Source organism: Octodon degus, unplaced genomic scaffold (genome assembly GCF_000260255.1).
Source record: "Octodon degus isolate 3935 unplaced genomic scaffold, OctDeg1.0 scaffold00003, whole genome shotgun sequence".
NCBI lineage: Eukaryota > Metazoa > Chordata > Mammalia > Rodentia > Octodontidae > Octodon > Octodon degus.
Genome location: NW_004524579.1, coordinates 7,854,045 through 7,859,993, shown reverse-complemented (window position 1 = coordinate 7,859,993; position 5,949 = coordinate 7,854,045). Strand labels below are relative to the sequence as shown.

General features: G+C 43.1%; 1 protein-coding gene across 1 annotated transcript in view; it reads right to left on the bottom strand.

Annotated features, from left to right (window-relative positions):
* Positions 1-5,949, bottom strand: part of Rnf125 (ring finger protein 125) — a 66,866-nt gene that overhangs the window by 37,456 nt on the left and 23,461 nt on the right. The gene's annotated exons all lie outside the window — the stretch shown is intronic.

The window sequence follows — 5,949 nt, the reverse complement described above, 5'->3', positions numbered from 1 at the left end:
GAACCGGGGATTGAACTCAGGCCCTTGTGCTTGCCTGGGAAGCACTTATTCCACTGAGCCATCTCCCCGGCCCTATTTTTTCAGGTTTTACAGATGTAAAAGATGCCCTTTTTTATTGTTCTAAGATGAACCAAGATGTATTATCTGCACAGTAGGTACTAATGTTCAAGAATATTTTCTTCTACTTTTAAATGGCCAGATTTTCAGTCTAATGGTTACTTATCCAACAAGTTGTGCTTTGTTGTATGCTCCATCCAAATTGAGGAAGAGAGATTGTGAAATAAAAATCCCCTGTTAAGGGCTGGGGAGATAGCTCAGTAGAATAAGTGCTTGCCACAAGGGCCTGAGTTCAATCCCCAGTTCCACCAAAAAAATAAAAATTAAAAAATTAAAAAAAATAAGAATCTGTTACCACTTGTTGGCAGCTGAGAAAAAGCAAGTTTAAAAATCACTGTGCAAGCTGGGTGTGGTGGTGCACGTGGAGGCTGAGGCAGGAGGACCACTGTAAGTTCAGGCCAGCCTGGGCACCAAAGTGAGCTTCAGGCCAGCTGTCACTGCAGAGCAGAGATACCCTGTCTCAAAAAGACAAAAAAACAAAAAAATTTAATGTCTAAAATGGAGAATAAAGCTGGGCATGGTGGTACATGACTGTAATCCTGGCGTTAGGGAGGCTGAGACAGGAGGATCCCTGCAAGTTCAAGGCCAGCCTGAACTACAAAGCGACACTGTTTTGCCTCAAAAACAAAATGGAGAATATGGCTCAGGGTGAAGTTGGGTGACTGCCACTGAAATTCAGCACAGCAGCTGCTTTTGTGGGCTTCAGTTGTTGGCAGGACACAAAGAGTCCAAGTGTGGTAGCTGGCAGAGTAATTTTTTTTTTCTTGCCAGAGTTCTAAAAAAAATGTTTTTTTTTTTCTTTTTTTGAAGGGAAGAATGCTTCTTTTTTTTAATATTTCTTTTAATAATGCATAAGACTATACATTTTGTGCCTAACCTTTAGTATGTATTTTACTTTATAATTTTTAAAAGGTTAAAATTATAAATAAACAGAGCCCTTGGGGTTACCACTAAAAAGTATGGATGTAAATATTTCTGTAAATAGCAACTGATGATTCCTAAGAAATATTTCTTAACAAGTTACAAATATTTAAAAAAATAGTAAGTTCATAGGTATGCATAGAAAAAGTCAAAGAATTAAATATACATTGCTAGCACAAAATTTGTTACCTATTACATAATATAATTTGGTTCAATGATCTTTTGTTGACTTTGAAACTGTCCTGTCCTAGTCCCATACGAGATTATTCATGTTATTCTGTTAGAGAATAGAACAAGAGCATTGGACCACGTTCCATATTTCCTTGCCTAACCATTATGGTAGCTGGTAATACGTAGCATTCCACCTAATGTCATCCAATTTGCAAACAGAAATTCTCCACCTTCACACTCAGCCTGGGTTTCTTCCATACAATGATGACTGATGGATTCTGTTGCTAAATGTCTAAGAAACTCAAACACATAAAACATTTAAACCATCAAAACGAAAGCAATTTCGAATGCAGTATAACAGCAAGCATGGACAAACAGATAGCTGGATTGTACGTTTCCCCCCATCAAAAATCGACAATTTTCCTCCAGTTGTTCAAGCAGCATCTGACATGGTACAAGTGAGTGTTCGCTCCCCTTCCTATTTGTAAAATTATGTGGTGTCCGAGTGATTCACATATTCAAGAAGCGACTGGTCTAAGGCTCTTCGGATAAGAGCTTCCTCAATTATATTAAAGTCCTACAATAAAGAAAAATAATTAGAAATGTACAGAATCAATTGTGTTTCAGAAATTGGCAGATGAGGGTCAGTGCAATGCCCCTATTTTTCAGGAAACTAAAGCCCTGAGTTAAATGACTTGTCAGATTCCAGAAAGCCTGTCAGAGAACCTAGAACTTGCTTGGAGGCAAGTACATATTCTATTTCATTTTACACTGTACATATGAACTAGCTAAATCATAATAAAATAGTCTTGCTTTAAAGTGTATGTCTAGGGCCGGGGAGATGGCTCAGTAGAATAAGTGCTTCCCTGACAAGCGCAAGGGCCTGAGTTCAATCCCTGGTTCTGGAAAACAAACAAAAAAACTAAAGTTTCTGTCTGACTTCATTAGCAGTTTTCATTCAGTACTCCAAGTCTTGGCCAGAGTGCTACATTTCACATGAACACACACCACGGGTAATGTCAACACCTTCTCTAGTGGTCTGGAGTGGTAAACTCAGTAGTAGAGCACATGCGAGAACCTGGGTTCACTGTGACTTGGACATTCAGCGTAGGGTGTGAAACTCTGATAAGGGTCCTTCCTTTTTGGGTTCTCACTACACAGACTGCACTCGTAGTGATCCTCCTGTTTTCAGCCTCCCAAACTCTGGGATTGCAGACGTGCATCACCACGCCCAGTCTCTATCCCCATCTCAGCACACTGCAGGGGTGGGGCCAACATGGCATGTGCAGCCAGGGATCAAACCTCAGTCCCTGCGTCTGCTAAGCAGGCGCTTTAATCTGCTGAACTGGGGCTGGGGAGAGGGCCCAGTAGAATAAGCGCTTCCCTGGCAAGCGCAAGGGTCTGAGTTCAATCCCTGGTTCTGCTAAACAAGAAAAAAAAAAATCCGCTGAGCTATCTGGCCGGCCCTGAGGTTCACTCTTCTATTCTGATAGTGTATGAAAGCAACTGGCTACAGAGATCTTTTTTTTTTTTTTTTTTTTTTTTTTTTTTGTCTTTTTGAGACAGGGTCTCACTCTGCTGTCCAGGCTGGCCCTGAGCTCACTTTGAGGCCAGGCTGGTCTTGAACTCGCCACAATCTTCCAATCCTCCTGGCTCCTGAGTGCTAGGATTACAGGTGTGTGCCACCACCCCCTGCCAAATGCAGACATCTGTGCCAGTTCACTACTCATATGATTTCACCTCTGTTAGACATGCTCGCATTGTCATTATAATTGTAAATAAAAAGGAAGGAACTAAAATAAAAATTTAAACAGTTGAAACGCTAAGTCTGGCTGCTCATGCATTAGCTGGTTATCTACCTCCAAAGAATACAACTTCATCATCAGGAGCATAAAATTGCTGCAGCACCAACAGTCAAATGTATAAGAAGTTATAGTTTTACAATTTCCTACTTAATGCTGATATTTAGCGTTTTAACTATATACACATTTTTCCCTTATAATTTTATCCACTTGGATTAAGCAAGTAAGCTTAACCCAGCGGCACAACAACAATGTAAAAGTAAAACAATATACTTACTATGAAATCATCATAAAACAAAGTATGGTTAACTTGCAGATGTCTTATTAAACTGCCATTGAAGCTGCCTGGATTCTCATTTGGTAGAAAACGGCAAAGTGGACAGAACTGTAAAGAAACAAGAGCAAAAGTTCAAGAATCAAAATAATTATCAGTGCCAGAACTGTTAAGAAAGTGATCGTTCAAAGTGAATTTTAGCTGGATATAGTGGTTCCCGTCTATAATACCAGCTCCTTGGAAATCTGAGGTCAGCCTGGACAACTCAGCAGCAGCCTGTCTCAGAATTAAATAATCAATGAACTCATTTAAAGACAGGGTCTCCCTATATAGTGCAGGCTGGCCTTGAACTCACCGTGATCGTCCTGCCTCAGCCTCTCAAGTGCTGGGATTACAGGTGTGCAACACTATGCCTCACTTTCTTTGAAGTTTTATACAGAGCCACAGATTCTCAAGGTGGGGTCTTCAAAGCCACAGCGTCAGCTCCACTTGACAACTTGTTAGAAAGGCCTGCTTTGGGGCTGACAGTATAGCTGTCTGGAAGACCTTTGAGAGGCCCAGGTTGGGAGGAGGAAGCAAATAAGCTGGTCCCAGGCCAGACCTCTGAGATCACATTCTAGGGGTAGGGTCCAGCCTCCTGTGACTAAGCAAGCCCTCTAGGTGACTCTGATGAACCACTAAACTGTAATTGCTTTTGGGGGGAAAACATGAAATAGAATGAAAAATGAGGGGAAAACTACATCTAGTAGCTAGGTTGTGGTAAAGAACAGCTCTCTTACATCCAGTACCTACAGAAAAAGTCTTCTGGGGTTTTTATTTTACTGGGAATTTATATCAGACCAGAGGTAGGTCAACCACTGAAAAGCTAATAAAATGCTTAGAAATCAACAGTACTGACAGCATGCAAAGAGCTAGCACTTGCTGTTTCTTCCTTATAGACCATTCTTGAAGCTTTGGGCTGTATTTTAACTGTTAAATAAAAGAAGCACCAATAAAAGGCCAGAGATACAAAAGGGAAATTGTGGGTCGTTACAAGCATTGCCACAAACGAGGTGTCCCCTCCAGCATGGGTCACCACTGGAAGGTATCAAGGGCAGCAGAAGGCTCTAGGCCAGCTCTGACTGACAGGACAGCAGAGGGGAAGGCGTGGCTGTGGGTGCCCCCTCGACCCCTGTCCACAGTGTGTTGCCTTCCTACTGCACAGGGAGCCATGTGTCACCACCTGCCCTGTCTCCACCTGCCCCAGTCACTTATCTGGTGAACTGTCCCTTGCCACACATTGGAATGCACTATTTCCTTGCACTTGAGAGTTTGGGTTTTGGGGTTTTTTGTTGTTGTTGTTGTTGTTGTTTGTTTTTTTCTTGTTGTTGAATTGGTTGGCTTTTCAGAGCAGGAATTCTGGAAATGGGAAGTACACAAAAGTAATGCCCCATCAGGTGGCTCTGTGCCCTGGGGAACAGCAGGCCAGGTGGAGGCAGCTGCAGGTATCCACAGTGCAAGGCCCGAGAGGGAAGGCAGGATGGTGTCACCCACTAGGGACCACGGTGACCATGTGGACGAGAGCAGGTCACCTCCAAGAATGAAGTCTATACACCACAGTGTCTGCTGGGCCATGGTCACGTAGGTTTTGTGTGTGTGTGCGGAACCGGGGATTGAACTCAGGCCCTTGCACTTGCCAGGCCAGCACTTATTCTACTGAGCTATCTCCCTGGCCCTGTCATGTAGGGTTTTTTATGAAATTTTTTTTTCATTATTTAAAGAACAATTTGCTAAAGATGTAAAGCCACTCTTCTGTGCACAGAGTGATGAAATACTAAAGTGGGACACTGGTGAACCACAGTTTATTCATACTGGCATTGTAACTGCAGCACTCATGAAAACCAAAACCTTGTCCTACCAATTTAGTTTGAAACTATCTCATTGCTATTTGTTTCTCAATAAAATTATGGGAAAAAAAAAAAAACAACAACAACCCTGCTGTGGCCAAGGGAACACGTAGACTTGTCCTGTTGTAAGAAGAAGCTCAGCCCAAGTCTTGCCTAAAACCACGATGTAGGCACCCCTGTGGGCCCGGCCCGGCCCAAACATTACTGCCCCACCGCCTCCTGCAGAGCAGGTTTTCCGTAAGTGGCCTTCCAGGAAATACAACAGGTCCTGTCCAACTACTGCTGAGAGGGCCCGGGATAGAGACGAGTTGCATATTAGGTGATTCGGGCAGACATGTGCAGGTGGCAGGGGGAGCTATTTTTGTGTCCTTAAATCATTTTGTGAACGTACCCCTCAGAAGAAGCTACTGGAATTGTACGCACAAAGGGTACTTGGGGGTTCCCCTCATGGGGAGCTTGTCGGGACCCCCTTCTGTCTGCTCCGACCTTAGGGAAACACGGTGGCCTGCACAGCATAGTAAGAATACCACAGTCTGCCCAGCTCTGGTCCAAAGTGACAGAAAACTATCAAATAAAATTTTATTTTCTGGGGCTGGGGAGATGGCTCAGTGGAATAAGTGCTTCCCTGGCAAGCACAAGGTCCTGAGTTTGATCCCTGGTACCACCAAAAATAAAAAATAAAAAAAATTTAAAAATACTGCAGAGGGCTGGTGAGATGGCTCAGTGGTCTAAAGCACCTACTTAGAACAAACTAAGCCAAGCAAAGCACAGGGACCGC